This window comes from Dipodomys spectabilis, unplaced genomic scaffold, assembly GCF_019054845.1.
Source record: "Dipodomys spectabilis isolate Male_0828 unplaced genomic scaffold, ASM1905484v1 ptg000323l, whole genome shotgun sequence".
NCBI lineage: Eukaryota > Metazoa > Chordata > Mammalia > Rodentia > Heteromyidae > Dipodomys > Dipodomys spectabilis.
In genome coordinates this window covers 2,113,049-2,122,367 of record NW_024871000.1, presented here as the reverse complement: position 1 = coordinate 2,122,367, position 9,319 = coordinate 2,113,049, and the positions used below count along the sequence as shown (strand labels likewise).

The 9,319-nt window shown below is 32.5% G+C and overlaps 1 pseudogene; it reads right to left on the bottom strand.

Moving 5' to 3' along the window:
- Positions 1 to 291: 291 nt before the first annotated feature.
- LOC122128130 lies at positions 292 to 388 on the bottom strand (annotated as a pseudogene).
- Between the last annotated feature and the right edge of the window lie 8,931 nt (positions 389 to 9,319).

Here is a 9,319-nt window from a genome sequence, read left to right as displayed (position 1 = left end):
TATTTTATAATATATAGGTTCATTAATGTGTCCTTTCCGATTGCATTCCATATAGAAACAGTTTGCTTCCTTTTTTTCTAGGACTTAATATTATTTTTATTTGGGATAAAATGACAATGTTGTCTAATTTGAGAATATTTGTAAAGTTTATGCTATGTAAACGCCTTTCTGAGGTGAAGATTTAATACACTGATGTCAAACTAAATTATATGAATTACGTGTATTTTTACACTTGCAATTTTGTAATCAACTTTTTAATAACTGTTTTTCATTTCTTGCATCTGAAGAATGAAAAATATGGAATACTTCTCAAATTTTCATATTATCCTTGTGCAAGTGCCATGTTAATCTCTGTATTTTAATTTGAGTATACGTGCTGCTAAAGTGTGTAGTATCCTCTAAATTTAAGTAGTTAATCATGCAATCTTTATACAGGTTTATATCTATGGGTGCCTACTTGTAACAAGGAAACTTTATTGTTCCTAACAATGCTATCGATCTTATTTCCCTAAAATTCTGTGAATAGTGGAAAATTTATATTTATCAGTCGATTGCTCACATTTGCAAATTTTTTTTGTCAATGACTATCTTAAGTCTTTTTATTTGGAATTTGATCATACTCTCAATTATTTATAGATAGGTCCAAAGGTGATGGCTTTTTCAAGTACTTATTTATTCAACTGAATTAGCTTTGCGGACCTAATGGATTCAAAGTAAGTGTTGCTTAAGAGCTACTTCTAAACTTCTTAAGCTGACATTTTCCCAAATGAGGTGTTACAGGAACAAATGTCTACCTGAGCCTTTACACTTCTTCCATGTGGGAACAGCCCAACCAGAATATCTTACCCTGACAGCATAGATTGTCTTACTAGAAGAAAACTAATCTTGGTTACAAGAGATCATAGAGAGATGAACAGTTCAAACAGAACTGTTCAGACTAGAAGGTATTTTATCAAAATATAATTGTTTATTATACCTTCCATTTCAAAAGTAGCTAACGCCAAGAAGGTGAAAAAATTGTTGGTATGCATGATTACTTAATGTCCTGGCCTGTCTACCATCCAACCATGCAGCAACTTACACTACTGCCTTTTTATCACCCAATATTTTCATAGTTGCAGGAGAAGTGCATATGTTTCTCCTCATTATTAGGCATTAAATTGATAATGTTTTAATCACAGTGTTTCCTATTGCCTCCATGCTGTAAATCTACAAATGGTAAATCTTTAGGTCTAACTCTATCAGACACTGAAGTAGAGATAATGGAATAATACTTTAAAATAGAGTTGCCTTTAATACAGTAACTACAACAGAACAATACAAAACGTGTGCTTTTTAATTATATTATATATAGTTATATATTTTATATTGATATGTGCTGATTTTATATTTCACACATTGAAACTGACTAGAATTAGTTGATAGTTTGACAAATAAATTGATATTTATTTATTCCAATAAATAGAATTGGAATATAAATAATTAGGTTTAAAATATATATTAGACTATAAAAGTATCAATGCAATGTTTTTAGTATAAACTTATGATACATTCTAACTGTTCTTGGTCTTCTGAATCCACATGGTAAAAAAAAACAATGTTTTCCTCTAATCAATAATGGATTTTACTCTGCTTCTGTTTATTGTTTTAATTCGCTTGTCCCAAACTGTTTTTCTCCATATTTCTAAAGCATTCCTACTGATTATGCCCAAATTTTGCTAAGATGTCTAAAAAATATTATTCTTCTGCAATACCCATGCATACTAGGGACCCAGGTCCGAGTTACCTGCATCATCAGATAACAGGGGCAAAACTTCTCACCAAAGCCCATGCAACATATCAACACAAAGTAATTGAAGACCCATCTCAATTTCGCATTTCCTATATTTCAGGGCACCAATTCCTTGAGATGCAGGAATTAGAAGTAAGCAATTGTGAAATACAAGGCTACTTAAAATGAAGGATGAGATCGCAAAATTTGAGAGAAAGTACTGTAATTTAAACATTCAACTTACAGATGACCAGCCCATATGAGTGAACAAGTTCACAAAGTGTCATAAGATTATTTTAATACCCCTCACCTATTATTAACGAAAGATTTTATTCCAACATAAGTGGGCCAAAAAATAGTTTCTGGGAGGATAGATCAATAATTGGTCTACTAACCCCTGAAATCTTGACTTAGAGCTCAAATGTAATTCAGAAAAACATTTGAAGCACTAAAGAGTGCTTCAAACACTGGGAATTCAGTACATGTTTCTGTGGTATAAAAATGTCACTCTCAAACCAATGATAATCTATATTTAATCTCCTGAAAGTGTATTCCTTTTCAAATAAACATTTTGAAATCACATTTGCCAAAATAACATTTGACAAGTTGATGATACTTAGTGACATTACAAGTTTTTCAAGTATAGGGAGCAAGTTACAATAGAGTTGAATTATTTACACAGCACTAATGCCAAACATGTTCAACCATTCATTAAAGTGTAGAAATAATACCACCCACAATTTGTGTTTTTCAGTAAGAGACTTCCAGAAGTGTGTTAAATAGATCAGCCTCCTAAATTTCAAACCCAAACGTTACCTAATAAATTTCATCATTTATTAAGGTACATTTAAAAAAAATCACAAATAGTTGCCTTATCATATGTTATTTTATGTTTTCCCTCTGTCTAACATAGTAAGAAATATGACTTTAAGTCTTGAATATGGGTACTCATCAGAGATATGACAAACATAATATCTGTCTTCTATTTCTATCATATTCCTCTCTAGGAATAAAGTCAATTTTCTTCTTTTTCCAAAACTTATAGGTAATAGAAAATATTATTCCATGTAAAATAAAAGAATCACACCATTGTACAAAGCCATTTATAAAAATTCATTGTTAGGAATACATTCTAAGCTATTTTTTAACTTTCTTTTTGACTAAAGATTAATCTTCCAAATGGGTGAGAATAAAATCATGTTTAGGTGCTTCACGTCTCCAGTCTTGCAAATTGTTGCTGCAGATGAATGAATTATGGAAATATAAGCTGACATCAGTTCAAGAATATGCAGGATTGAGACTCCATGGAATGTATATAAACCTTTCAAAGTATTAATAGATAGTTTAACAGAATGACTATCAGGAAGTTGAAACCAGAGAGGAATTATAATAAAGACATAGAATGAATGAAAAATGAACAAGGGGTAAGTACAGCTAGAATACTCAATGTACGCATATCATGAAGGGAGTGGTAAATTGGAAATAAATCTTGGAGAAAGGGTTGGTTGAGAATGATGGAAGGAGTGACTCTGATCTAGGAGCATTGGACAATTAGATATATATATTTAATTGTAACACAATTGCACAACCTTTTAAAATTCAGTTAAAAAACACAAGAAACAAAAACACACAAAAATCACAACCAAACAGCAATCTCTAGAGAGTATGAATATGACCTCTCAAAATTTGAATCAGTTAATGAAGGGCATTCTTGGGAAAAGCAAACAAATCTGTTCAAAGAGGAAGTTTGGGGTAGGGGAGAATTTTGAACAGAATAAAATAGATTGTCTAAGGTTATAAATCACCTACATCTGCTCTAAACAGTATCTTCCTTCTATGAGTTTTCTGTCTGAACTGTATAATCCAGTCCTGAGAAACACTTGGTAGCTTGTGAGGTAGAATGGAAGAAACAAGATCAAGAACCCATTACTCCACTGGAGAGAAAACAATCCTCTATATTTTCTCTAATCTCTCTTCACTACTCTTTCTTCAAACTTTTAAGTCAATTGATTTTGAATTATATTTTTCCTTTTTCTTCTGACAATGTAATTGGTAAAAATAATTTCATTAAATATTATTTGTCATTTTCTTCTTTCATGCTGTTTAATTGGCCAAGTGAGTCCATTAAACTTCCCTCTTGCATTTGGTTGCCATGAAACAACATCTATGTTAATGAGGAGAAATCTAATGCTAAACTTTGTCTCCAGAAAACAGTCCAAGAGGCTCTAATCACAAATATTTGGCTGCATTATTTTTTCTTTTACCTTGAAAGACTTCTTCTGGCTAAAGTGCCCACAATAAAAAGTACTACATCACTTGTTGGTTCAATCAGAATTGTCTAACCTCAAGGATATATTTTGCTAACAAGATGCTTAGAAGAAACAAAAAATACTGCACTTTTATCTTCTCTCTTAAGATTCTCCTTAGATACTATATCAGAAACAGTGAAGTTATTCTATGCAAAATTATTTCAATAGATTATTTTTCTCTTGGTCTTGCATTAGTTCACCAAGATGTATGAAGGAGAGTAGAGTTAAATCACCCATACCTTGGAAGAAAGTGTGTGTTACAAAAGGACAATGCTTCTATGTCCTACTTCTATGTCCTTCTCTTAGCTCTTGCCGAGTTCCAATTAATCACAGCTTCTTGGCTTCAAGTCTAGTGAAGCTGAAGAGCCATACAGGCTCCACCACTGCTACATCTTCATTATTTCTCTTTTAAAACTCTTTAAGTTGCCTCCTTTGGATGTGGAATTTATTTTCATGTCTTCATTCAATCAGTTCTGCATTATAGTGAGACAAATGTGCTCTGTAAAATCACTTTAGGGAGTAAAAATACTAACACAATTTACATCAAAAAGTTTTGGCCTCCCTTCACTGCAGAAGACAATACGCTTAGCTAAGGCTTCTAAGAAAACTTTTTTATTAACTTTTCCATTTGCTCAATTCTTTTCTGAACTTTTAGGCATATGTAATAAAAGAAGTCTTCACTATTTCATATTAATAAGAATATTATTTTTGTGAGCCACTTGGAAATGTGAAATCATTGGTTTGAAGTGTCCAATCAGATTTTTTTCTGTGTTTCACTGTTTCACGTCCAAAGACATTGTGGAAAGTGTTACAAACAGAAAGGTTTAATCCCAACACCTTCTTTCATTGTGGAGGTCACTTTCTCCCTAAATATTTTGACTCAAATTATCTTTTTCAGAGAATTAATGTTTGATAATTAAAGGTAAATTCACAAATTTTGATGCCTTATTTTTTTAAGAACTTTTAATTTAAATTCCAATACAACCTTGTTTCAAACACTGAGAATATAGTTCCTGGGTAAGGACAATTCTCAAGGGAACCTACAGGATTTACAGCAAAGTTTCTGAGGTCTGATTGTTTAGTGTGAAAAAGAGCCATCTTCATCCACATTGCTCCCTCTCTACTAAGTCTCCTTGGATTTCTTTGCATGAAAGCCTATTCTTCCAGGCAATTTAAAATTTTTTTAATAGGCTAAGTTGTTAAAAATTTTGAACAATTAAATTTTACCTGTCATAACTTTAAAACTCTTTGAAATCCTTTATCAGAACCGAGAATTCACCAATGCTAATTCCACCTTTACCATCAAAAAGTTAACATGCTTTTTTCAGAACGTTATCAATGCAGCTATTATTTTCCAGTGGCTTTGTTATGCGTATATATAACCATATTAGCTGATGCTAAGCAAAATGAATTCCAAGATATGGAACCAGATTATTTTTTCATTTGTGGTTGTTGTTTTTGATGAACTATGTGATTTCTGTTTTCTTTGGGTTTTTCCCCTATGGTTTATCCCTGCTGTATTTCATTTTGTATTGTGTATACATTTACCTTGATTAGCGAAGGGTAAAGGAAAAACATAATGGTGAGACAAAGGACCAAAGGCAAACCAATGCAATAACAATACTCACAAGACATTATGTTGGAAATGTACATTACAACTTGTGAGGGGTAAAGGGGTGAAGGAAAATTGTGAGAAAAATGAGGGAGGGTTATCAAGTTTGAAAAGTTATGATTTTATACCTTACAATTACTGTAACCCCACTGTATATCATTTTTATAATAAAACTGAAAAAATAAGCTGCATAAAATATAATTTCACTGTATTGGCCCAGTAAATAATATTCTTTATGTAGTAACATTTTAAAAATCAATAATATTTGGCATCTAATTTGAATTAATTACCCCTTCTTTATCAGAGGGTCATCAACTTGAATGTTATCCAAGTAGACAATATTTTCACAATATACTTGCCAAATTTTTCAAAAAAGAATAAATTCAGTACTTTCTCATTCTAAAACAGAAAACAGTTTAATGCTATGGAAATCCATAACTTTTAAAAGTAAGTAAGTTGTTAAGAGGACAGAATATATGTGTTCTTCAAAATTCCTATGATTAATAGCTACTCATTTTTAAATTCTCAACATTCCTAAGATATTCAAAACAGTACCTGTTTGCATGTTATGTAATTTTGCAATAGATGCAGTTTCCAATGGGGTATTACAGATTGAGACCTAAACAGAAAAATAGCCACATTCTGGTAGAGGATAAAACTGTGAAGCATGTGTAATAATTAATTCTTCAAAAGTAAGCAATTGTTTATGAGTAAGCTATTATAAATATGACCATCAATCCCAAGATTTATGCCATAAAGTCATCCTAGCCCAACAGTTTCCAACTTGTAAGGGACACCTTAAAATTCCTTAATTCACATCATGAATACCTTATCTCTATTTTGAAAAAATACTACACCTCTGCTAATGTGACACCCTCCTTGTTCTGAAAAGAACACAATAAACTGAGCTGCATCATTTTTCCTCCACTTGTATTCTTGAGATCAGAACACTTGCAAATATTATTTATATTTATACTTTTTTAATTATCATAGATATTCAGTATGCTAAGATAAGAAAATTATGATCCAAAGCCCACCCAGGAAGGAAGGTTTCTTAGAATCTTACCTCCAAAAATCTCCACGAAAGCCAGACTCAAGTGGCCCTGAGATTGAAGTGGTAGGACATGAGCCTTGAGCATAAACAGGCTCAGAGACACTGTCCAGGCCAAGAGTTCAAGCTCTAGGACGAACCAATAAAACAAAAACAAAATTGAAAACAAACCCCAATCCCAGCCTTTTTCTCCATGTATACAGAGGCACGTAAATAAGGAAATGGCTTCCTGTGTTACATATATGAAGAAGAAAGAAGATGTCACACAATTACTATCTTCATACCATATTAAACCAAACCCTTAAAAAATTGGTTTTTCTAAATGTATAAATTAATGTCATCCATTTGTTGGCAACTCTGTCTAGATTATTCACATTAACATGGTATACATGAACTGTGCGAATTATCTATTAACTATGTTCTAATTATAACTCTTTTGAAAGAATAACTAGGCAAATAGAATGCCAGAAGCATTTGTGATTTTTCACTTAATCCCTCTACTTAAAAAGAATTTTGTAGTATCCTATAGAATATGAAATTACAAACAAAACCAAAAAATATATTTTAAATTTAAATTCTAATTTAACAAGGTCTACAAAGTCCTACATTAGACGAACTTGCTATTTCTCCAGACTTAAGCTTTTTTAATCCTTCAACATTTATTTGGAATCCAACAGAATGAGACTTACTTACTTTTGCAAATTTTTGGATGGGAATCATGAGCTATCTTGCATCTATGGATGTTCTGTAATGATGAGAGCATTTAAAACACAAGTGAGAATATATATGAGTTGCATTCAATAGGAAACATAATGACAAAATTGAGCCAAACTTACAACTGTGTATTCCTTTAATGTTGTTTGGTTTGTTTTACTGAGACAAAATTATTCTACCTGGTCCAGGGAAGGTACCGTTATGTAATTCCACTCTCTAATCTCCTGTCTGAGTGCTAGAATTCCAGGCTTGTATCACATTGACCTGCCATATTTTCTTTATTTAATCTAGAAACAGACTAGCAATTCTGAACTTCTCCTATGATCTTATCCACTAGACTGACTGCTCAGACTGTTTATGTACTATTATCAAAGATGTTTTAACATTTGACACTGGATATAAACATTTTCAGATGCACCAGCAGGGTTCCCTGACTCATTCCTCCATGGATCCTATCCCATTAATAATGATTGCTTGACTCTCTTACTATCTTTGGTCCCTACCTATGTAATATTCTCAACTTCTGGGGCAAAGTTCACTTGAGGGATTTCTAATATTAAAAATTATCACTTGATTCTAGTCTTACTCAGGACCTATTTTCTATTTTTTCTAACTTTTCTACATATTCTGAGAGCTGTTTCATTTGTGTATTTTTGTGTGCACCTATAAGTGCCTCTGTGTGTATGTGTATGTTTGTATGTATGTATGCAAAAACCTAAAGCTGTTATTCAGCAATCTTGCTCCTGACTGGTATTCCAGCTTTTGGCTGGTTAATTATAGGTAGTGTCTTAAAGCCTATACTGTCCAAGCCAGATGCAAATTGAACTTCCCAGACTCCTTTACATTCTTAGGTTTTATTTTTCCAGGAGTATCAACTTTTAAACTTCAAACACTTTTGTGAGTGTAAAGTCTAACCTGTAGCCCAGATTTTTAACTCAAGAATTCATATAAAGATAGATGAACATTTACATTACATATCCTGAGTGTACACTGTTAGAAATGTGATCATAAACCAAGTTGTTGTGAGATCTGAGGATTGGGGTTTAAAGCCAGCACAGGTAGGAAATTCCTGGAGACTTTTTGCTCCAATAATTACCAGAAAACTGGAAGTGGCACTGTGGCTCAAGTGGAAAAGCACTAGCCTTCAGCTGCATTTAAGAGGGACAGCCCCCTGTCCCATATTTCAATTTCCACGAACAACAACAACAAAAAAAAAAGAATTTAAGAAAAGGAAAGGAAAAGATATGTGATCTTAGCCACCAGGTTCATTGCTAGTATAATTCCTGTTCTCTCAGATGGACTCTTTTTTTCCAGTTAAGTCTATTCTTCCATATCTGACTTACATTGGAAACAGAATCATTCTTCCATTCTCCTTTTTGCACATTTACGTGATTATCAAGCGTGATTTAGAAAAGGAGTGGCCTCATGCTTCATGTTCCACTTAGGAGTAATGCTTTCTCCATATCACTCACATAAATCTACATACTGGACTTGGCATTATTGTTTCAAAGTTTTCTTATTTGTAGAGTATTCTATATTGTATTGAACACTTATACATAAACACAGAACTTCTTTTTCTCCTATAATTGCTATTGTTTCTCTTACGGTTAACTCATGTACACTTGGGAAATTAATGCACAGCACATAGACTCACAAAAAAATGATCTGAGGACCTTCTTCCCATTTAAAATTCACATTAATTTACAGAGCACATAAGAAGTTTGAACAAAATGTTCTCATGGATAATGTATTAATAAGCAATTTAAATTGCATTTCTATTTACTAAGTTGTCTCTGAAACACGTGTTACCCCATGTCCCAAAGTGTCCTTGTGCTATTTCAATGAAGCCAGAAAACAGTCAT